We start from the raw sequence: 24,804 nt of genomic DNA, 5'->3' as shown, positions 1-24,804 counted from the left end.
GTCATCTCTTTGATTTTTTTTATATAAATTAGAACTATCATACTTTTTATCCAGATCTTCTATTTCCTCTCTTCTACCACTCGAATTTTCTTTCTGATATTTCTCTAAATTTCTTTGTATTTCTTTATTCAGTTATATTGCTTTGTTTTCTTGATTCTTCCATAAATTTAATAATTTCTATTGTCATTCGAGATTTTAGTTTTTTCAAATGGTTTGAGGATTTCTTTTCGAACTGACACAAGGGTATGTTGAATTTTCCCCATTTTTGGTCAATAGCTGGAGTTTCCGCATTAGGTATCTTCTTTCACTGTTCTTAAGTTTTCGTTTATTTATCTCTCATGTGTTGTGTATCTCCCTTGTTTGAACCGCCTTGTAACAGAATCTTAACAGATCTTTACATGTATTGCTTTATATTAAATCCAAGACAAGATATAAAGCAATGCATCGAGAATTTGGCTTTCGAACTTGAAAGGTGAAACAATGAAATGAAAACAATGAAACTGAAGAGAAAAACCGATAAAACATTCACAAGACCAGCTATGATGAACGGAACTGAATGTTGGGCAGTTAAAAAGAAAGTGAAACAGCATGTGGCGGAAATGAGAATGCTTATGGATGAGTGGAATGACAAAAAGGATAAGCTTAAGAATCGAGTATATGAATATACTAGGAAATCTAGGAGTGGCACCAATAATTAGTGCCAAAATGAGAGAACATATATGTTAAGATGGAAGGAGTAGGAGATAAACACTAAAGAAGTATATGAATGATAATTATATACAATTATGTTCAAATACATCGCAACTTTGGAATATTTCCTACAGGCCAGGTCTTCGATATACTTACGCAATTCTGTTATCCTATAACATTCCTTGTGTTCGTTATTCAGTTGCCGTATTCGTTATCCTGTATTATTTAATGCTTTTTATAAAGAAATCCCTGTATTATTAAAAACGAATTTTCTTAAAAAATAATAATTATATATGTATTTTTCTTCTAAATGTAAACCAGGCTTTACGTTTTACCAAACAAAACAAGAAGTACTTGTCAATTGCATGTTGCAAGAGTCGACTGCCATACCGTTTTCTCTGTCTTGGAGGCTGTGAATGAACGTTGACCTTGATTTTTACTGTTACTGGTTTACATCTGCTGCCCAAGAATTAAAAAGTCGTAGTATTAAAAATGGACAACTGGTTTTTTGATCGAGATGGAGGTCCGATGGTCCACATTCTTTCAGGATTTTGTAAATTGCAAGCTGCACGAGAGAAAATATGAAAATATCTTGTTAAAATGCAGATCGCAAATATGTATAGGTACTATGCGGTATGCGGTGTTAGTTTAGACAAAAACCGCAAAAATGTTTGGTATGTTTTCGATATAAAACACATAACTAGTCCAGCCAGATTATAAGATCGCTCCCGCAAGAAAAATGTTTCCAATTCTGTCTATTTGCAGATTCCTATTCATATAATGTCCCCTTTAAATAAATTTGGAGGGTATCGAGCGAGATTTTTGGGTAGAAATTGTTTAAATAATGTTTTTAAATAAATTCCAAGACTCACCTTTTTCTACTCCGGATAACATTGTTTTAGGTTCTTCGGCTAATTTTAAACAAAAAAGGTCTGTTGCCATTGTTCTCTTGTTAGTCTTAAAGTTAATAGTTTTCGAGTTTTAAGCGATTTAAAATCTAAAAAATACGAAAATGCGCATTTTCAAGGCTTGAAAACTCATCTAAATTATTATTTTTGAGACTGCCAAGTGCCTAAGGCCTCGCGCATACATACAAATTTTAGTCGAACAACTATTTTATAGTTGTGTATAAATATTAATAAAAATAATATTACATGAGTCTAAATGCGTATTTTCAGATTTTAAATCGCTTATAACTCGAAAACTTTAGAGAAAAATGACACCAACTTTTTTGATTGTAATGATCCAAAAACCCTAAAAATATGTTTTCCGGGGCAGAAAAAGTTGAGTTTTGGAATTTGTTTAAAACCATTGTTAAAACAATTTCTGTCTAAAAATTTCGCCTGGCATTTGTCAGATTAGTTTAAGTGGGATACTTTTAAACAGGAATCCGCAAAGAAGCCGAGTCAGTCACAAACATTTTTCATACGCAATTGACTTCACAACGTGAACTACTTCGAGAGGAATGTTTGTCCTGCTTTTCAGATAATTGCCGTACAAATAAAAAAATTGTAACAACCATTTAATTGATGTTTTAATTATTTAGTATAATTGATAATAATAACAATTATTGATTATACATTTCAATGTTAATAATCGTTTTGCACGGATTTATTTAATAAAGCATGTACAAGATTATAATGTCTGTTGAATAAAAATCAACAAGGTTGTTGCTTTCACATCCTAGACCTATATTATTTATATTTTATTTAATTAAATGTTTTATACTCTGTGACTGCTCATTTATTTTATAAAACATTTAACAATAAGTACGTTTTAGTTTTAGTTGCATTACTGAGTTGTATTTGTTTTTGTTATGACTCATGCTACTATATTCCTAGACAAAGGATATAAATTTAAAAAGCATACTTTTAGGATGTCCTTTTACAGGACATCCTAGTAGAATACATTTTAGTAGAATAAATTTGTCAATGTATCCAGGGCCGGACTGGCACATAAAAAAGGCGCCAACCCAAATCCTAAAAAAGGCGCCAGAGCCCCCACCCTTTTTTACATCAAACTTTTTTCAAATCCTAACGCATGTATTTTCAAGTAACTCTATAAATATTACTTGCGATTTTTTTAAGTTTATTTTAATTTAAATCCATAAAGTAATTTACTACTTTTATTGGAAACAGTAAATTATATTAAGATGCCATACAAATATAGCTTCAGTTTCCCAGTATCCCTTTTACTCCGTTACATTTTTTGATGATCTCTGGAGATTTAAAACAAATTTTTGAAAAGTTTGAGTAATTTTTCAATAATTCGCCCATACTCATGGGAACTATATGGATAAGTATTTGATCACGCAGGAAAAAATAAAACAAAACGAAGGGACAATGGAGTGAGTCACCGGTGATGATGCAAGCTGGAATAAGCTATGATGAGATGATAATATCGTGTTCATCAGTAGTGAAGGGAACAAAGGGAAAGTATTCAGCGAAGAAGAAAAGAGGAAGGAGACTTCGGAAAAAGGGGATCTGTTGGAAGAATTCCGGTCAGGGGTAGGGACCTGAACAAGATGGAGCTTCCAGCGGAGGCAACCTTGCAAAGGAGCTCCTCACTTGGGGAGAAAAGATCTAGAGAGAAGGAGCAGAGTTCCGAAATAACGGCTATGGTAAGAGCAATGAATAAACTTACCAGAGTTACAAATAATTTAGTGAAACTAATGTCCGACCATAAGAACACGAAAGTCGAAATCAAGGATGAGGTAAAAAACCTTAAAAGAGTCACCAAAGACGTCTTCTTCTTTTTGTATAGACATGACTGTCTGTTTTTCAATGTGTTCTAGTAAGTTGTCGTTCCATCGTTTTCGTGGTCTTTCCACTGGTCGTCTTCCTATTGGAGAACCGTCTCGCGCTGTCGTTAAACTGTCGAAGACTACTGTCCACCGGAGACATGGAGGGAACTTTCAGAGAAATCGCCCTCGGCAGCATTGAGAACCGAAATATAATAGTGGACAAAAGCGGTGAGGAAGGAATTACTAAGAGGAGGCAAGCGTGTCCACACAAATGGACTTCGAAGAGTTCTTTCCCGAATAACTCAGTGAAAGAAAGATACAAATGATCGCAACGGTCCTGAACTCAAGGGAAAGAGGCTTTGAAAAAATTAACATTATAAATTCGAATAGGAAGATCACTTTACTTTACGGTCGTCAAACCTGGAAGAGGAAATAAATCTCCAGGCGACTTAGTAATGGTCTTGGAACCTGGAATTCTAGGTGAAGGGGAAAGGTCCAACGACCTGACCAGGAAAAACCGAAACTGGTAGTAAGTGCAGTAGGTACATGCAGACCAAGAGATCTCACTTAATTCTATGATCACAATTAAAAGGTAGAGTCAGGAAAAAGAGAACTGGGGAAATCGTCAGACTATTTTCATGATCCCTGTAGAGAAAGGGGTGACAGAAATGGAAGGGGACAAGAGACTACTGGCCATTATCTCTAAATTATTGAGGGAAGACATAGACACTGGAGACCAGAGAGGCGTCCCTAACAGTAAAGGGGGGGCTACAGAGGTAGGAACCTCAGGAAGCTCCTCGAAGTCACCTTTATGGGCATGGACCTCCACCTCGCGCTGGAGGAGTATAAACGTGGTGACGTAGAAGGTGATAGTGAAGGGAGGTGGAAAATCCTACGCCGAGTTGCTAAAGCTAAACAAAGGCAGTGCAGACACGAGGAAGAGTCAAATTGGTGTCAAAAGCGCTAAGAAGATTAGGTAGAGGGACCTAAAGCTCGAAGTGGCATGGAAAGAACAGGCCGAACACCTGAAGAAGATAAGCGTGGCCCGCACGGTGGAAAACGAAGTAGAGAACGTCCGGGGCTATCGGGACCAGGTGAATATATTTAATATAGACAGTGATGCCAAAAAGTAAGAAATCCTGAGACAGGATCGCAGATATACCGGCAGCAGAAAATCTAACACATCAAACTCGTCTCTATAAGGGAAAATAGAGAAGGCATCGCAGCCAAAAAAGCACTGGAAAAAGAACATATTGGCTATAACTCGTGCAAGATACGAAAGAGAGACTGCATGTCCAGCGATGCTTCAGATGCCTACAGTTCAGTCATGGTAAAACCGACTGCAAGGGAGAAAACAGAGCGGTTCCTGCTACAGATGTGGCCAGGGAGGCCATCAGGCACGAGATTCCAGTAGTGAGGCGACTTTTTGACTCACTTCAGTGCCCGGAGTATAAATGGGATGTTACAATATCGGCAAGCTCTTATTTTTAAAGGATGCATATCGAATTTCTTAAACATTTATACCAAACATTAAAATGGCCACTTTTTGCGCATTCTGACAAAGTTGCGTTTCTACTACGCCCACGGACTTCATTATGTAGGATTCTAGGGCCCAACAATCCTACATGTATGGTCCTAGTTATGAAGCGCAGAAGAATGCACTCATATATTTTAGGGCAATTGTGAGATGATGTAACACTCTTATATTATAATAGAAACAGCAGATATTGATACCTACGAAAGGCGCCTGAATCGTAAAATTGGTCTTCGAGGGCGCCGCGCGTCGTATCTAAGCCATTTGATTATCTAATATCTGATACAAGTTGACAATTTGTATTTTGTTGTACCCATTGGCTTCATTATTTAGGATTCTGGGGCGCAACAATCTAATACCTGATAAAAGTTGACAAGTTTGTATTTTGTTGTACCTAATGGCTTCATTATTTAGGATTCAGGGGCGCAAAAATCCTATATGTATAATGTAGTTATGGAGAGCAGAAAACTACACCTGTCTATTTTAGGACAATTGTGGGATGTAACACTGTTTGTATCAAATATCAGATAATTAAATGACTTAGATGCAACGCGCAGCTCACTCGAAGACCATTTTTATAATAGAAACAGCGGAAATTTATACCTACGAAAGGCGCCCGAATCGTAAAAATTATCTTCGAAGGCGTCGCGCGTCGTATCTAAGTAAGCTATTTACCTATTATAATAGAAACAGCGGATATTGATACTTACAAAAGGAGCCAGAATCTAAAAATAATCTTCGAGGGCGCCGCGCGTCGTGTCTAAGCTATTTATTATAATATAAACTAATATAAACAGCGGATATTGATACCTACAAAAGGCGCCAGAATCTAAAAATGGTCTTCGAGGGCACCGCGCGTCGTATCTAAGCTATTTATTATAATAGAGACAGTGGATATTGATACCTACAAAAGACAAAGGAATCTAAAAATGGTCTTCAAGGGCGCCGCGAGTCGTATCTAAGTTATTTATTATAACAGAAACAGCGAAAATTATTGATACCTACGAAAGGCGCCCGAATCGTAAAAGTTGTCTTCGAGGGCGCCGCTCGTCGAATCTAAGCTACCTATGTATTATAATAGAAACACCGAATATTGATACCTACGAAAGGCGTCCGAATCCTAAAAATGGTCTTCGAGGGCGCCGCACGTATCTGTGCTATTTGATTATCTGATACCTGGTAAAAGTTATACTTTGTTGTACCAACTGGCTTCTTATATAGGTTTCTATAGCAGCTTCTTCATTCAGTAAAAACAGTTTTTAGGGGAATGGTTGCCACCTATCTTTGTGTAAAGGTTAAAAAAAAATTTTTCAGCGTTTAATTTTTTTAATGGATATATACTAACGAAGACAAAAGGCGCACAGGCCCGCTGGCCGGTGGGCCGGCGGCCCAGTCCGGGCCTGAATGTATCCACGACTGTATTACTTTAAAGGGTCTTTACCCGTATAATTTCAATTTTGGTAGCTTAGCATGTGAACATACAGTAAGTATAGCCTAAACTTTGTTCAATCAGTCAATATTTCAACATTTTTTGCATTAAATTCATAGGTTAGACTTATTTTAGGTTCAGCACTGACACTGATGATGATCTGTATTCAAATCAAAAACGTTCTGCATTTATGATGTAGTCCTTTTAAGAGAAATTTTTGTGATATATGGTAACATTTTCCTTGTGGATTTATTTTTAGATGGTCGAATATGGTTCAGATTCAATTTAAAAGTTTAAATATTATTCCGAAATTGTTTCCTTACTGCTCGAATTGGTATTTTTCTCAATGACTCCATATGAAATGGCTACTCAGATTATTAAACCCAAGAAATCTAGTTATAATATCTTGTAATCTTTGGGTACACAAAAGGGAGCATACGGTACAAATTCGCAGACCAATGTGTCCGATGCTAATGCAGAATTAATTTACCAGAACTTAAGTGATACCGCAAGCTATAAGAGATTAAGGTTACGGCCTTTAGTTCCAGTACAAATGTACATAAGGAGAATCCTAGACAATTGTAGAAATCTTTACCCGAGCCACAGGGTCGATTCAGGAAGCTCTGGAACACGAGCATGTTATGATGGAGTTATACTATTTATATGCTTTCGACAAATATTTGTTAAAATAGGAGATGGTTGAATGCTCGTATATATGAAATTTATGGAAATAAAAGGCAGATATCGAGTAGTGATGTTGGTTATAGTTACTTTCAAGTAATCGTTACAAATCGTTACTTTTGTATGAAGTAATCATTTACAGTATACGTTACTTTGATTACTTTTGTTACTTTTGTATTTGAGTACCGGTAATCATATTGAGAATCACATTTCTCGGTACATATTTTGTATTACATAGTAGGATATTCTGATTACTATGATTACTTTTGTATTTGAGTATCGGTAATCATATCAAGAATCGCATTTCTCAGTATTTCGTATAGGATCCGATATAACAACGACCTTCACCGATCAATTTAATGAATAAAAATTAGATGATATGTCATTTATTATATTAAAAATTATTAAAAACAAGGGGTGCCTGACATAATTTTGTCCAGACTAATTAATAATTAAAAATGAATTTTTTTTTTATAAATTCTACTAATTTTTTGGCCCGGGCAGATATTATTTTAGATCATAACAATAAAATACATACAGACCAAGGCATTTAGGAAAAATAAATGATTTTTTGGGAAATAGTGAAACAGGAAAAAGTTTTCAATAGAAAAATGGGTGGAAATGTATAATTGCAGTATAAAATGCATACAAAAGTACATAAACATTCATCCGTGCTTAAATTGAAGAGCATAGGACTCAATGAGTCTCCCTGTATTATTCCGATGCCTATATCTATAGATTCTGTAAGTTGTCCATCTATTCTGACTTCCATTTTGTTGTTATGGTAGATTTTTTCAATAGTTTTTATGATATCTAAGGGAAATTCTCTATTACACAGAAGATGGATTACATCTGTGAGTCTTAACTCTACTCTGTCAAATGCTTTTTTCAAGTCAATCAGACATAGAAATGCTGGTCTATTATACTCTGGTCATTTCTAAGTAATTTGCTTTATGACGAATATTGCATCGTCACACGATCTTCCAGTACGAAAACCCTGTTGTTCATCTGCTAAATTTATCCTTTGATTCATTAGGTCTTGTAAAAATTTAGTTGTAAGTTTTAGGGTAGTATTTAACAAGTTTATACCTCTGTAGTTTTCTGGCTGCTTTTATCTCCTTTTTGAATAGTAGAATTAGTTCGCTTGTTCTCCATTCTTCCGGTATTTCATTGTGTTTTAAGATTTTGTTAATTAATAATGTTAATTGTTCTGTCCACAATATCACAATATCTGTTCTGCTGCTCCACAATATCAGTAATCTCGAATAATCTGTTTGCATCAATTATGAGCCAAAAACAAACCCTCGAAACTCTAGATTACGTACCTTAGCAGTAACCCTGGGCACCCAGGTACTTCGGAGGTCTATTCTGATTGCATATTCGTGTTCAGTGACCCCAAATACCCCGAAATAAGAAAATCTGGCCCTCAATATACCGATTTTAACATGTTTTTGCATTTTTCGATGCGTTTTATACACTTTAAAATGTAATAATGCATTTCCACCCATTTTTCTATTGTAGACTTTTTTCCAGACGTCATCCTAATCATAAATACAATGCAAAAAGTTGCAAGTCTCTAGGTACCTACTATGTATATTTAAAAATATATTTTTATTTCTGTGTTTTTAGTGTTAAATGTCCTGGTCTAATAAAACAATGCCATACCTACATGTAAAATTAAAGTTGATAATCACAGTCTAGCAATATTATCATTTCTACATTTGTTCCGGTCAATCAATAGGTCAATAGGTATTTTTTTAGGCCTAATAAGAATAGTGTGTATTTATTATTGAAATCGAGTGTGTTGCATTTTTATTTTCAAAGGAACAAACATCTGTGAATTATCTACCCCAGACCCAGAATCTGTTTCTGGGTGCATGCTTTGTTAAATGATTTACTTTCATCTGTTTCAGCTACTTCTCAGCGCCCTGTAATCCTGTAAGACTCTTCATAGCCTTCGCCCTTCATAGATAAAATTTAAGTTAACTGTACTCACACCGAACACTCGTGGAATACCGGTCCGATTCCGATATCAACCGATTGTAGATACAATACTCAAATAGGGAAATAGGTACTCGATCTGATACGATTGGTACGAAGCGTACGAAGTAATCAGAGTAATCAAAGTAACGATTTGCCTCTCTGTATAGTAATCGTTACTTTCGGTATTCGTAAGTAACGAGTACTTTGTAACGAATAGTTACTTTTTCAACATTACTAACACCGAGCAATTAGTTTATTAAATATTTGCCAAGTATACTTTCGCTCCTAGATTATCGTCAGGGGCGTTTCGTCAAATTTGGAAGTTATCCAAGAATGTCGTAAACATTTTTGTTTCATTTAATATTTAATATGATGGTGAAAAATTAAAACAAAACATATAACATACACTGAACAAACAGATTAAAACTCAAATAAAATAAAAGCCGGTACTAAGTCGAGTTCATGACGAAGATGGAGATGAAAATCCATCTCTTTACTTGTTCCTGGTCTGCTGAATAAGACAGTCGTGTCTTCGCTACGCGGTAGATTTTGGAATAAAGCCCAGGGAGTAATCAACGGAGATAAGGATAACCTCTCACTTGATAGTCAGATGATATCAAGACAATCTCGAGGAATTGGATACGACAGCACAGAATAGAAACAAATGGAAAACCCTTAAGGAGACCTATGTCGGACTGTTGATGCAAACATAAGCTATGTGAAGAAGACGATAATGATGATGATGATGATGATAATGATGACTAAATAAAATACATATTAACGAAACTTTGCCTTCTTAAAATCAATGTCATATAACAGGGGTGGCCAAGCTCCTTTATAGTAAGAGCCACTTTTCACTAGTTAAAATTTTTCGCGAGCCGCAATTAAAAACGTATTCAAAAAGTATGTAAAAAGGTATGTACAATGTTTTTTAACAGAACTTTTATTTATTGAAAACAGAAATAAAATTACGAAATATTGAAACGTAATTACATTTGTTTTGCTTATTCTTCTTCTCGTTGTCCTTATGCCTAATAAGAGAGTCGAACTTTGCTATCACCTATCCATCTTTTATCCATTTCTTCCACGCCTTCCGGTCTTCTTTCCATTTCCTTCACCTGTTGCTCTGTTTTCCGTCTCTTGGTTCCGATGTCCTGGATTTGTTCCATCCACCCCTTTCTAGGTCTGCTCCTTCTTCTTTTCCCCTGTCTCTTGACATCTGTCACCTTTTTTACTAGTCTGTTCTCGTTCATTCTAGTTATATGTCCAAACCAATTCAGGTTTCATTTTTCAACTTTTTTCTCTATTGGTCCCTGTCTTAGCATGTGTCTAATGTTTTCGTTCCTTTCCCTGACCAACATTTGTTTTCCTTCTTTTGGTAATTCTTTAAAATTTGGTGAATAATTTGTGGTAGCACTTCTCAGTAATTCTTTCAGATGCTGGTTAGTTAATACTGATACGTGTTAGGATTTCACGAATTTTAAAATGGAATTAAATGGTCCATACAAGTACGTTGTTTCTAATGTAGAAATAATTCGACAAGCATTCTTTTTTAATTTAGACTATGTACTTCGATTTTGATACAAATTTCCAAAATTCGGTAATCGGCGTCGACTTATAGTTTTATTTTCGAGCTTGATCTTCTTGAGTCTCTATTAATTTTAATTATCCAGATATTGTTTGGGTCATATATTGTTAATAAAAAATTCACCTTATGGACTATGTTTATTTCAAATGAATTCAGAAAAAAATGAAGAGACGATTTAAAATATTTTAAGTCTTGAAATAAATTTTAGACTTCGGTCAATATTCCTTTTGGCTTTTTTATTTACTCGTTAAGTTTTTCTAGATTAATATTGTAACAAATCTTTTTAAGTCGAGTAAAATGACTAAATATACAAATCGGTCTGGAGTGGGTTGATTACTGACTTTTATGTCGCGCCACTCTTAATATTCTTTCGCGCAGTTTTCGATTTGTCATATCACTCTTAGCTTGGATGGAAATGTAATTTGTTACAAAGTTGCATTTGGTCTTTCATATTTGTTGTCAGTAATTTAAAAGACATCCTGAAACACATATGAAACGATAATAATTTTTTTAAATAATAACACACAATTGAAAAGGATCTCGGGTACATTTATCGAGAGCCACAAGTAATTCTTCAAAGAGCCGCATGTGGCTCGCGAGCCGCAGTTTGGCCACCCCTGTCATATAACTAATGTTGACTATTACATGTGATTTAATAATCCAGAATATAATCATTTGTTTGTTTTAAAATGTACGATTTTTTTACGCTTTTTTATGTTTTGATAACTGATTACGATTTGAATGTCCGAATCGTTACTCAACAATTTTATTACAATGTATGTAATACATTGTAATAGAATTGTTGAAAACAGCATGTTTTCAAAAATATTTAAAAATTCAGCAATTAAAAATCTTTAAAGAAAACATAATATTCTGATATTGTTTTGATATTCAAGCAGACCACCTGCTTGAAATAGCAAACGATGAGATAACGGATTTTAATTTTATATTTAGATAATAACAACTGTATACCACAAAATCCTAAAATAAACGAGTCTTAAGTAGTGCATAAAATTGAACCTTAATGGCAAATGTAATTTATAAACTTTTTAATACGCCAAACAACAGAACCCTATTAGAAAATAGCTATTAGAATTTTACAATTTAAATATTCCGGATGCAGTCAATATATCGTTTTTAGTTCCTTCATTTGAAAGGTCAATATATGATCTCTTTCTTTAGCAAAATTTAAAGGTGGCTAAAGGCTTGGACTAGGGATGGGAAAAACCTACCGGTTTAAACCTAAAACCGGTTTTTTTACTTCGCAATAACCGGTTTTACCGGTTGTTTTTTTGTCCCGGTTATAACCGGTTTTTTCTTTTTAAAGTAAAAACCGGTTATTAGGTTTTTACGGTGATTAGGATTAGGTTAGGTATTATTTTGGGTCCCAATGATAATTATTATTCTCAAGTAATTATTCCAAACAAAACCATAATTCAAATTTTATTTTATTTTATAAAATACAGAAGCAAACTGAAAGTGTAATCTCACAACAGCCAGAAACAATTATTAAGTTTTATTATAATATTTCCTTGAAAAGGTATTTGTAATCATAATATTTACATAAGAAGTGATCTGGTTGAATTAGACGCAAACATCATCTATTTTTTACACTTAACTCTTGACATTGAAAGTGGGTGAATGACTTTTTCTGAATACCGAAAATAATGCTCTGACTATGAATATCGAATTACTGATTACGAATACGAATCTCCAATAATTTTTCTACGTTTTCAAAACGATACACTCATACAGGAAGTATTAAATGAGTTAAAATGTACCTATTCTACAAATATACAAACGTGTTAAAAGTAATACATGTTCTTTCGATAGTAAATACTAATTTTGATCATATTGATATCGAGTCGAATGGAGTATCGCAAACTAAAGTGTATTGTAAATGTAACTTTGTAACCTATTGGATTAAAAAAACCGAAAACCGGTTTTTCCAAAAACCGGTTTTTTTGGCCGGTTATAACCGCCAGGTTAAACCGTAAGCAAAAAAAACCGGTATAACCGAAAACCGGTGTTTTGTCAAAAACCCCCATCCCTAGCTTGGACACACCTATCATACAGCCTTCCAGTTCTACTATAAAATTATACAGCAGGACGACTGTATGGCAAAGAAATTCTCTGTGCTTCTCTGATGATAGATCATTTAAATATCTGGGATGCAACATTACATATTATGAACTATGTCAGAGTAAAGAGATCAATAAATGCAGAATTAAAGCAGCTTGCATAGTGTTTTTAAAAATGAAATAATTCTTTTGTAGCCACAATTTAAGCTTAAAGTTACATCAAAGAATGATCAGATGCTATATTTAGCGAATTTTTTTTTACATAGCATCGAGGCCTAGTGTAAAGGATTTATATTAGCATCCAAAAAATAAGAGTATTTAATTTTTAAAAGTCTTAGGTAAATAGTACACACATTCAATGTTTGGATTTCGTAAGTAGGTGGCATCGATTTATGTAATCTAGGTCACACATACTGAAAACAGCAAGTCAACAAAAATGCAGTTATTAGTAATTCACGGTCACATTAGACAAATATAAAATCATAACAAACAAATATAATTTCTTTATGTATACGTAAAAAGATAGGAGAGATTATTCATTATTCAGAAACAGACTTGGTTAGAATCCAAACGGGGTCCATCCATCCAACACCAACTAGTTAGTGTCATACGTAGTATGACATCCTGTTTATTGTCATACGTAGTATGATCCCTGGCAGGATCGCCATCTGATATAACTGGTACATATTGTCACCCTGGGAGCTAAGGGTGGTCGTAGTTCAGGTTCTTTTCAATCTTAAGTAGCTAAGGGAGAATACCCTTTGTGTTCGTCGAGTAAAGATGTTTCATTCTCCCTTAGCTACTTAACATTGAAAAAAACCTGAACTACGACCACCCTTAGCTCCCATAATGACAATATATGCCAGTTATATCAGCCTACACTCCGAAGGATTTTACGATCAATCACCTAGAGGCGTTTGAGTTGTGGTTGCATAGAAGGATGCTTTGAATACCCTGGATAGCAATGGAGACCTACGAATGTATGGTAAATAGAGCAAATAGCGTTCGTGAGCTATTGAAAACTATTAAAATAAGCAAAAATTCATACCTAGGGCATGTAAGAAACCGATACAGAATCCTTCAGCTCATCATGAAAGGTAAAATCAAGGGCCACAGAGGAACTGGAAGGAAGCGGATATCATGGCTCAAGAACATCGCGATTGCAGAGGAATATGCAATAACTATTCAGTTTAGCTGAAGACCGTGTGCTGAGCAACTCGTCAATGTAATTGCTAACATTAGGACCTAGTATGGCACCGAAAGACGAAGAAAAGACTTAACAGCAAAACTAAGCAGGTAATTTTTATTAAAATTCATTGTCATTTATTCTTATGTATAAATTATTTAGTAAAAACATACCACAAGAACCACACCGAAAGCAAATTAGTCCAGTGGGCATCTGTTTTGAGATGGACGTTGAGAGGTGACTCATATTTTTTTGCAGAAATTGCTAGGAATTAACTCATAATAATAAATGAGTTATCCTCCCACTCAAAAGGGTCCGAAACATTGTTTAAATAATCAAAATGTCAAAAAATGAAGGAAAAATTCGATTTTTTTCTTAGTTTTGTGATTATAACTTTAAAAGTATTCACTTCCGAGAAAAGTTGTACCGACATAAAAGTTGCGTAATTAAATTTCCTACAATATAAGATTGGTCACCCTTGTTGCAAAATAGCAATAATTGCGAAAAAACCATAAAAAACAAGTATTTGCATTTTACGTTATTCAACCATTTATTCTACACTTAGGACCTTCATATTTTACCCAGAAAAATTTTATGATATAATAAAACAATACTGTAAATTTGATTAGGCTCGGTTCAATAGCTTTTGCAAAATAAATTTTGCAACATAGCTTCCGCAAAAAAATTAATTTTTTCAAAATGTTACAGGACTAAAAATAAAGCAGGTAGCAAGTTGAAAATTCTTTTACATATAGAAGAATACTGTACCTTTCAGTTGCAATTTGCAAAATTAAAATCGATTAACTACCACGGCGTCAGGATTTTTTTTAAATAAACATTAATTTTTGGTGCTACGCGCAGGACAGGGGTGTTTGATTCACACAAGTTGATTTCCAAAATTTCCTCCAATATTTATCTAATATATTATTTTCTTACTTTATATTTTGTTGTATTTTAATATTTTAATTCCACAAAAATCAAACTAATTTGATTATTGTTTGTTAAATATTGTTTAACCAACTGCATATGTTTAAAAATAATAAACTTTTATTCTCTAATATATGAACAAAGAAAGTTTTTGCTAAAAAAAGTGTTATTTCAAATGACAGAGTATGTGTTTTTATTTTGTAATAAACTAATTTACTTATTCATATCGAAATTTACTCATAATTAAAATTTATCAATCATTATCAAAGGTCATTGGAATGCCCAATCAGAGCAAACGTATCCGCTGTCCTGCGCGTAGCACCAAAAATTATTGTTTATTTAAAAAAAAATCCTGACGCCGTGGTAGTTAACCGATTTTAATTTCGCAAATTGCAAATCAAAGGTATGCAGTAAGTATTCTTCTATATGTAAAAAAAATCAACTTGCTGTCTGCTTTATTTTCAGTCCTGAAACATTTAAAAAAAAATTATTTTTTTTTGCCAAAACTGGATTGCAAAATTCATTTTGCAAAATCTGTTGAACCGATCTTACTGAAATTTACAGTATTGTTTTATTAGACCATAAAGTTTTTCTGGGTAAAATATGAAGGTCCCAAGTGTAGCATAAATGGTTGAAAAACGTAAAATGCAAATACTTGTTTTTATGTTTTTTTTTCGCAATTATTGCGATTTTGCAACAAGGGAAGGGTGATAATTTTTAAAAATTTTAACCAATCCTCTATTGTAGAAAATTTAATTGCGCAACTTTTATGTCAGTGCAACTTTTTTCGGAAATGAATACTTTTAAAGTTATAATCAAAAAACGAAGAAAAAAATCGAATTTTTCCTTAATTTTTTGACAATTTTGATTATGTAAACAATGTTCCGGGCCTTTTTGAGGGGAGGATAACGCAAATATTATTATATGAGTTATTTTCTGCAAAAAATATGAGTCCAAATGTACTAATAATTTTACAGACGCGCCCTGGTCTGAATAGAAGTTCGTTTACAAAATTACCCATAAATATATAAATTTATTTATAAATCCAAATGTACTAATAATTTTACAGATGCGCCCTGGTCTGAATAGAAGTTCGTTTACAAAATTACCCATAAATCTATAAATTTATTTATAAATTTATAAATTAATGATGCTCAAAAAGTCGCACAGTTTTTATAGCAGAATATTACGACAGTACTTTCATGTCTCAGTTTTAGACAAGTCCATTCTTTCACGGTTTTTGCTCTAAATTTTAAAGAATCGCTTGGATTGACATGAAATTTGGCATACGTATAGCTTACATGTCATAGAAAAAAAGTGATATTGTGCCGATGTGTGCTTTTGCCCTGGGGGTGACTTTCACCCTCTCTTGGGGGTGAAAAAATATCTGTCCAAAATAAGTCCGGAAATGGGTAAACTGACTAATTTTAAGTAACTTTTGTTCTATAGAGCTTTTTCGCCAAGTCAACACTTTTCGAGTTATTTGCGAGTGAATATGTTCATTTTTCAACAAAATAACCAAACGTTTAGAAGCTTTTTTTCAAATAACTCAAAAAGTAAGTATTTTGTCGAAAAAAACGTTCTTAGCAAAAATATAGCTTATAAAAAAGTAAAAAAAAAATGGTGTACGCGTTAGGTCTCTGGATCTCGTAGAACCGGAGGTATAGCCAATGAAAAATAGATTCATATTCACCAAATTTCAAATAGAACATTTCGACGTGCAATATCCCAAAAATTAAGCACTTTTTGGGGAAAACCCATTATAACTTTTTTATAGTGTTTAAAAAAGCTTTATTTTTGTATTTACAAAAAGTTTCTAGCATTAAAGTTAAGCAAGTTACGCTCAAAATAAAGTTGGTCTCTTGTTTTTTCAAAAAAAAATCGGGAAGACCACCCTCTAATTAGCAACTTAAATGAAATTAATCGTTACCGCTCCACAAATTATTTTACTTATGTTGTGTTTATATGATCTGTAAGTTTCATTGATTCAAAGTGCTTATTTTTGAAAAAATTTGGTTTCAAATTAAAATTTTTAAAAATTTAAATTTTTAAAAATATGCTTTTTTTCAAAATAACTTAAAAATTGTTAGAGATACCAAAAATCTCGAAAAACAAAAAAAAGTCAGATTTACTTTTCTGAATATCATGTATTTTTTTGTTTTTCTGTTAGACAAAAATTTATTAAGATTTGGTGTTTCTAAATTTGCATACATTCGTGATCAGTGATTCGTTCAACCCCTTTTAACTACAGCCCTTTCAATAATAAGGACTTTGAACCGATGAAACTTACAGATCATATAAACAATATATACACGAGTCAAGAAACTTGTGAAGTCGTAACGATTAAGTTCATTTAAGATACTAATTAGGAGGTGATTATCTCGATTTTTTTACCAAAACCAAAAGGGACTAACTTTATTTTGAGCGTAACTTGTTTAATTTTGATGCTAGAAATTTTTTTTATAAAACAAAAATAAAGCTTTTTTTAAACACTTTAAATAAGTTGTAATGAGTTATCTCCGAAATGTGCTTCATTTTTGGTTATTTCACGTTAAAGTATTCCATTTGGAATTTGACGAATATGAACCTATTTGTAATTAGCTATAACTCTGCTTCTACTAGGTGTAGAGACGTGATATATACACCATTTTTTTTAAAATATTACAGGCTATATTTTTGCTAAGAACGTTTTTTCGACAAAATACGTACTATTTGAGTTATTTGCGAAAAGCCGTCTAAAAGCGTGGTTATTTTGTTGAAAAAATAAACATATTCACTGCCAAATAACTCGAAAAGTATTGACTTAGTGAAAAAACTCTATAGAACAAAAGTTACTTAAAATTAGCCAGTTTATCCATTTCCTGACTTTCTTTGGACGAATATTTTTTCACCCCCAAAAGGGGGTGAAAACCACCCCCAGGGCAAAAGCACATATCGGCACAATATCACTTTTTTCTTTGACTTGTTAGCTATGTGTATGCCAAATTTCATGTCAATCCAAGCGGTTCTTTAAAATTTAGAGATTTTGCAATATCTTACCGTTAAAGAACGGACTAATATAAAAATAATATGGCTGCTCCAGCAAACTTAGAATATATGTACACAACATTCAACATAAAATGCAAATGAGTGGTATCATAAAAACTATGCTATGAATAATTCTCAGAGTACAATAAACCTATTTTTTATTTATCTTTTCAGTTTTTTGCTTGGAACTAGATGATGGATGGATTATGGACAAGAATGAATTTTGTAATTAAAATAAAAATTTTCTAGACTTAAGTCAAATTATGCGAAAATTAAAGAGGGCGTCGATTTAGAGGACTAATACGAGGTTTGATAAAAGATATCATTTCGAAAGAAGAAAAAAAAAACATGAACCCGCTTCAAAAATGTGATTTAAAACTTCTTGGGAAACTATAAAGAACAGGTCCATTCCGAGGGATTTTGCTACCCTGGGTAAGATCGGCGACTGCGCCCCCTCACTCTCACTTGGTAGACAAAAATTGGCTGTCCTCTAAAATTTAACGGCCAGAGCAGCCGCCCAAATCGCCAACCACTGGAGTCGGTCTTGATAAAAAGGCGACAACTAGAAGGAATATGTATACAACCTACTGAAAGTCTACAGTACTACTTTAAAATCATTATTTTAAAATATATATCTCAGAATTGTCAATATGAATGAGTCAGATAAAATTAAATTATTAATTGTATCGATATTTATAATAGGTTTCTTTAATAAAGAAAATTTTAAACCAAAAACTGCATAAGAAAGCCCCGAAATTAGCCTTCCCACCACCAGAGGAAACCCAGTACCTTCTCCGTTATTTCGTCAAGATATCAATAAAAGTGGCATGAAAAAGAAAGGAATAACACCAGTTTCAAAACAAACAACTTTAAGAACAATGAGAGACAAAAGAAAAAGCAACTACAGAGTACAGAGTGGTGTTTACAAACTGACTTGTGGTGACTGTCCGAAAACTTAAGTCGGTCAAACGGACAGAACCGTTAACAAACATACAGCGGAACACAAAAGGGCATTCAATAATAGAAAAACATATTCTGCGTGCGCACTTCACTGTCTAGATCATAATCATTCTTTTAATGAACAGTTTCATATTCTCCATATTCAAAATAGAGTGGTTAAGCTATCTTTATTGGAATCTATGGAAATTAATAAATTAAAAAATACAGATATAATTCTGAATGACCAACTTGAGACAAACAACTGCCCACTCCTCAGTCCTCAACCTATTCAGTTAATACAGGCATTCAGGTAAAATAAACATATTTTTTCTACAACCGTGTTAAAAATGCAATTTATCTACTCTATGTCATATTATGTATAAGTTTTTAGCTTGTGAAAACTGTCATTTTAGATAGTAGTGCGTGAAGGATCTAAAGTGTGCGTGAAGTAACAATGTATTTTAAATGGGATTTACTTTTTCGCACTGTTTTTAACTTTCGCGTTGTCATGGTGACAATCCTTACTTTTGCGTTGTCATGGTGATGTCAATATGAACAATGAATTACAACAAAAGTTTTGACAGTTTTGTGGTTTGAAAGTAGTTAGAATTTTTAAATGTCAATGTTCTAAAAATTGTAGAATAGGAATGAATTCAAGTGACGAAGAGTTACAGCTTTTTTATTTGTTTATCGTAGATAAAATATTGTATAAAACTGTGCGTGAAGTACTTTTTGCGAACTTACGCGATTTATAGCACTCGCTCCGTTGTCGCTCGTGCTCTAAAAATCGTGTGCGTTCGCAAAAAGCATACTTCACGAACTGTTTCATAAATAACTATTTTAGCACTCCATAGGAGCGTTATAAATGCTACTTTAAAGCACTTGTGTTTTAAAAATTTTAAGGCACTGCAGTTAAAAGTGAATTGTCAAATTGTGAAACGTCAAAATATTTATATTTCATTTATTAACATTAATATTAATAGTACAACTTGAGCAATTTGAAAAAGGTGGTTTAAAAGGTTTTTTAAAATTTAATTTAAACTGTATTATTGCATTTTTAACACGTTTGTAGAAAAAACAAGTTTATGTAACGCTATAATATGTTCGCTAAGAATTTTTAGACATTCCCCTCGAGTGTAGACATCCAGTTATACCCTTTACGGGTCACAGGTTTCATGGTTTCAGCAATTAACAAAAATATTGTATTTTATAAATTTATATCGTTTGTAGAAAAAATATTGTATGATATAATATGTGTTAAAAAGTACATTTTTAAGGCACTCATGTGAACTTTCACATGCGTGCCTTAAAATTGTACTTTTACCACTTATATCATAAATAACTATTACAGTAAAATTGTTGATTATTCCCAATAAAAATAGTGAATTGCTTTAACCTGCCACAAAAAACAGCTTCACAACAATATTATACAATTTTCAGAAGTAGTTAAAAGCAATGTACACATAGGCCTGAATCCCGCGTACCAAAAAAGTTTATTAATAGCAAGCGGAAAATTTGGTTAATAGCTTAACGGTGTCTAGACGGACAAACTTTGATGTACAGTAACACTGGAACAGGGGAAATTTTAATTGTGGAACAGGTTACAGGTTTCGAACGTCAGACTACGAAAACGTCCCATGTATTTTGTCGGACAGAACTTCCAATTGAGGAGGCCAGACGTAAAAGGGTTGAAGTGCAGTTTAATAGTTCTGAGATAATCAGCTTCAAAGTTATTTGAGCTTTATAAATTCTAGGAGTCATTAAACTGAAATATGTCTTGTGTACAATGTACTATAAAATGATAAAAATATAAGGCTATATTATTACTCTTACTATATCCTTCCTTTTTTTTCAATTATTAAAAAAATGTACTTGAATCGGTACATGATGTTGATAAATGTTACTGGTGAAACGGTTCAAGTGCAGATGTTAACTACATATTACTAATCATTTTTATCCCAGCTTCTATCCACAGTGTAACTACAACTGGCACGTTGCATAATATTTAATTAGTCTTCAAAATTGGTCACAAACCTAATATTTATTTACTTGAAATTAATCCTGCATTAGCATGTGTTTACACATTACGGAATACTAAAAATAGTTTTTTGTAAAATGCTTCAAGCTCACTATAACCCGTTTAGTACTATTTCTTTTTACCGAATACTAAAAATAGTTTTGTGGTAAAACGGTTCAAGCGCACGTAAACCTGTTTACTACCAAAGCAAACTGCAATTGAGGGGTTTGGAAATAAAAGGGTTGAAGTGCACTTTTTTCAAATTCTGACCTAAGTACAGATTCGCATACCTAAATGGTATTATAACTTGGTGGTAAATTGATCTAAGCATATTTCGCCCTACAGGCGCCATCTATCGCCATTAAATTTTGTTCAATGAAAACAATTGCAGTTTGCTTTGGTAGTAAACAGGTATATCCGTGCTCTTGAACCGTTTTACCACAATACTATTTTTAGTATCCTGTAAAAACAAATAGTAAGAAACGGGTTTAAGTGCGCTTGAACCATTTTACCACATAACTATTTTTAGTATTTTGTCATGTGTAAACACATGTTAATACAGCATTTTTTTTTTGGCATGGGCTATTGCCACTCAGCCAGTCACAACAAGTATATTTCAAAATCTACATACATTTAAAAAATATAAAACAAAACAAAAACAAGAAAGATAAGGAAACGTTACCGTAAAGGTGGTTGTTAATATTACAATTATTATATTCAGGAGTTAAGGTAGGAATAAGACAGGGTCACTTGCTTCTTCTCGTCTAGGGACCCTTCAAGACATTTCGTTTAGACATAACTAGACTAGGTCGCGGATAGGAGGTAAATACATATGGGATAAAACAAAGGTATATAATAATCATTTGTGGATAATGCTTAAAGGTTGATTTTACTTTTACAAATAAATTCCATTAAACAGTCATATATTGTTTTCCTATTTAGAGAAAGTAGGTAACATAAATTATAAGGTGGAAAAATATTATATTTTAATAAATTTTCAATTAGTTTATTAGTTTGTTGAGTATACTTTGAGCACTCAAAAAATATATGATTTAAGTCTCCCTCTTTTTGACAGTCTAAACATGGATTTGAAGATAAAATGTTAATTTTCGCCAAATGATAAGGATAACAGGCGTGCCCAAATTTTATTCTAATAATGGAAGTAATATATCTGCGGGGAACGGAATAATTTTTAAACCAGTACTCAGTAGGCACTTTAGGTTGAATCATCGCGTATTGAGAGGGACTATGTTTGCTAGATTCGTTCCATGTACGTCTCCATTGTTGGTTAACTTCATTTTTAACAATTGCACATATATCTGGATTAGAAGGTTTATGTCCGGTTAACGATCCATGTGTGATGGCTTTTTTTGCTAATAAATCAACATGTTCATTACAGGTGATACCTATGTGTGCTTTAACCCATAGGAAATGCACTTCTCTTCGTTTTTTATAGATTTCATAAAGTATTTTTTTAATTTGGAAGATATTATGACTTGGAAATATTATTGTCTGAATAGCTGTCAGTACGGAAAGTGAGTCAGAAACAATTACCGTAGACTTATTTTCTGTATTCATAAAATACAATAAAGCTTCATAAATTGCAATTTCTTCAGCGCTGAATATTGAGAAAGCATTATTTATTTTATACATTTTTTCTGTATTGTTTGATGGGACATAAAAGGCACATCCAGTGCCAAACGTTGACTTCGACGCATCTGTGTAGATAATTATAGACTCCGAAAAAACGTCCAAGATACTTCTTAAGATGTTATGACTGATAGCTGCATTTTCATGATAACTTGGCTTAATTACTTTTACCAAATGTAATAATGAAGGAAAATCTTCAAAGTCTAAGATTTCGTCTGGATTTGAAGTAACATCAAAGTTTGACATACTGCGAAAAGCTTCACAAAGTGGAGGTGAATTCTTGTGTTTCCAATATTTATTCGTCAGATCAGCTTCATTCAATTTGCTTATTTTTAAATGAAGGGAAGGATCTTTATGTTGTAATTTCATAATAAATTTTTTACTTAGATATTCTCTTCTATATTTCAGTGGCATCTCTAAAGCTTCGACATGTAACGCATTAATTGGAGTTGATTTCATAACACCTAAACAAATCCTCAGAACTGTATTTTGTGTTACGTCGATTCTGCTTAGGGCCCGATCAGATGCAGAGCCATAGAGTACACAACCATAATCTATGATTGATCGTATATAAGCTTTGTAGAAAAGTAATGATGTTTCAACATCTGCTCCCCACCACGTTTTTGAAATTGCTTTTAAAAAATTTATTCCTTGATTACATTTGTTTAGCATAAACTCAATATGTGATTTCCATGTTAGTTTTCGGTCAAGTATCATCCCCAAATATTTGATAGAAGTTTGGAAACTATACTCATGATTGCTTAATTTTAATTTATCAATATTTGGTAAGTTGTGTCGTGTGAAAATGCAAACACTAGATTTGTTTGTGGAAATTTCAAATCCATTTTATTGGAACCAATTGTTTGACAAGTTGTGCATTTTATCTAATGTTTGTATACAATTATCATATTTTTTTGAAAACGAGTATACAAGAAAATCGTCAGCATATTGTATAATCTTCAAAGTGCAGTTTTCAATTTGGCTATTATGTAGATCAGCAGTGTACAAATTAAACAACAAAGGGCTCAATACTGATCCTTGAGGCAGCCCCAAGTTATTGTATCGTGGACCTATCAGACTACTGTTATGTGCTCTGAGATATATCTTTCTACATGAGTAAAAATTATATATTGTTCCTGCTAGTTGGGCTGGTATTTGGAAATTTTTGACTAATTTTTCAACTAAAATATCTAGACAGACTCTATCATATGCACCCTCTATGTCCATACATATTGCAGGTAAATAATTGTTGTCTGTAAATGTGTTTTGTATATCTACCACTAATGTTGAAAGGGCGTCTAAAGTACTTCTTCCTTTTCTGTACCCAAATTGAAGGTTGGGAAGTAATTTCTTTTTTTCTAACCACCATTCCAGTCTCTGTTTTATCATTCGTTCGACTGTTTTAAGAAGGCATGACATAAGAGATATAGGTCTATATGATTGTGCCACGTTGAGATTTTGACCTGGTTTCAGTATTGGTATTATAATGACATCTTGAAATTGAGGAACTAAACTCCCATTTTTGACCATCTCATTGAATATTTCCAACAGCAAGAGTTTAGCTATTTTTGGAAGGTGTTGTATCATGGGATATTTAATATTATCCAAACCTGGACTTGTGTTATTCCGATTTTTAAGAGCATATTCTAATTCTGTAATGTTGAACGGTTCTAGCAAAAAATGGTTTTGTTCATTTGAAGCATAGCTGTAGCTTTTTAGTAATTGGACTGATGGAGGAGCAACTTGATCAAAAATTTCGTCGACTAATGTATCATTAAGACATGTTCGATTAGTAATTGGTTTTCTATTGATTTTTCTAGCTTGATTCCATAATGCTGAGGAAGGAGTGTTTTTGTTTAAGTTTGAGACAAAGTTTTTCCAACTTTCTTTAGCTATTTCCTTTAATTTTTTTTTTACTTTTAGCCATGCTCTCTTGGCATTTTAAGTAATTTTCAAAGTTACGGTTTTGCTTATAATTTGAAAGTGCTTCTTTTCTTTCCTTGATAATGTTATCACAATTTGTATTCCACCACGGCGGAGAATTTCTGATTTTGTTTTTATAAGCTTCATATTGTGGAATTGATAGTTGAGCTGCATAATTTATACAATCAATTAAAAAATTATATTTGTCCGACGTATTTTCCATTTGGTAATAGTTATTGAAAAATTGCTCTGCTGAAATTTCGTACATGGACCAATTAGCCTTTCTTGTATTCCATTTACTTTTAGGAATAATTTCTTCAGGTAAATGAATGTCGGTAATTTCCATATAGATCATAAAATGATTCGATCCCAAGGTGTCTGTATGTATAGACCAATTAATTTTATT

At 33.0% G+C, this 24,804-nt stretch overlaps 1 protein-coding gene across 4 annotated transcripts in view; it reads right to left on the bottom strand.

Moving 5' to 3' along the window:
* LOC114340732 (nephrin) overlaps positions 1-24,804 on the bottom strand; it is a 570,487-nt gene that overhangs the window by 288,833 nt on the left and 256,850 nt on the right. The gene's annotated exons all lie outside the window — the stretch shown is intronic.

The sequence above is a fragment of the Diabrotica virgifera genome, chromosome 9 (assembly GCF_917563875.1).
Source record: "Diabrotica virgifera virgifera chromosome 9, PGI_DIABVI_V3a".
NCBI classification, from domain to species: Eukaryota; Metazoa; Arthropoda; class Insecta; order Coleoptera; family Chrysomelidae; genus Diabrotica; species Diabrotica virgifera.
This window is presented reverse-complemented; position numbering and strand designations above follow the sequence as displayed.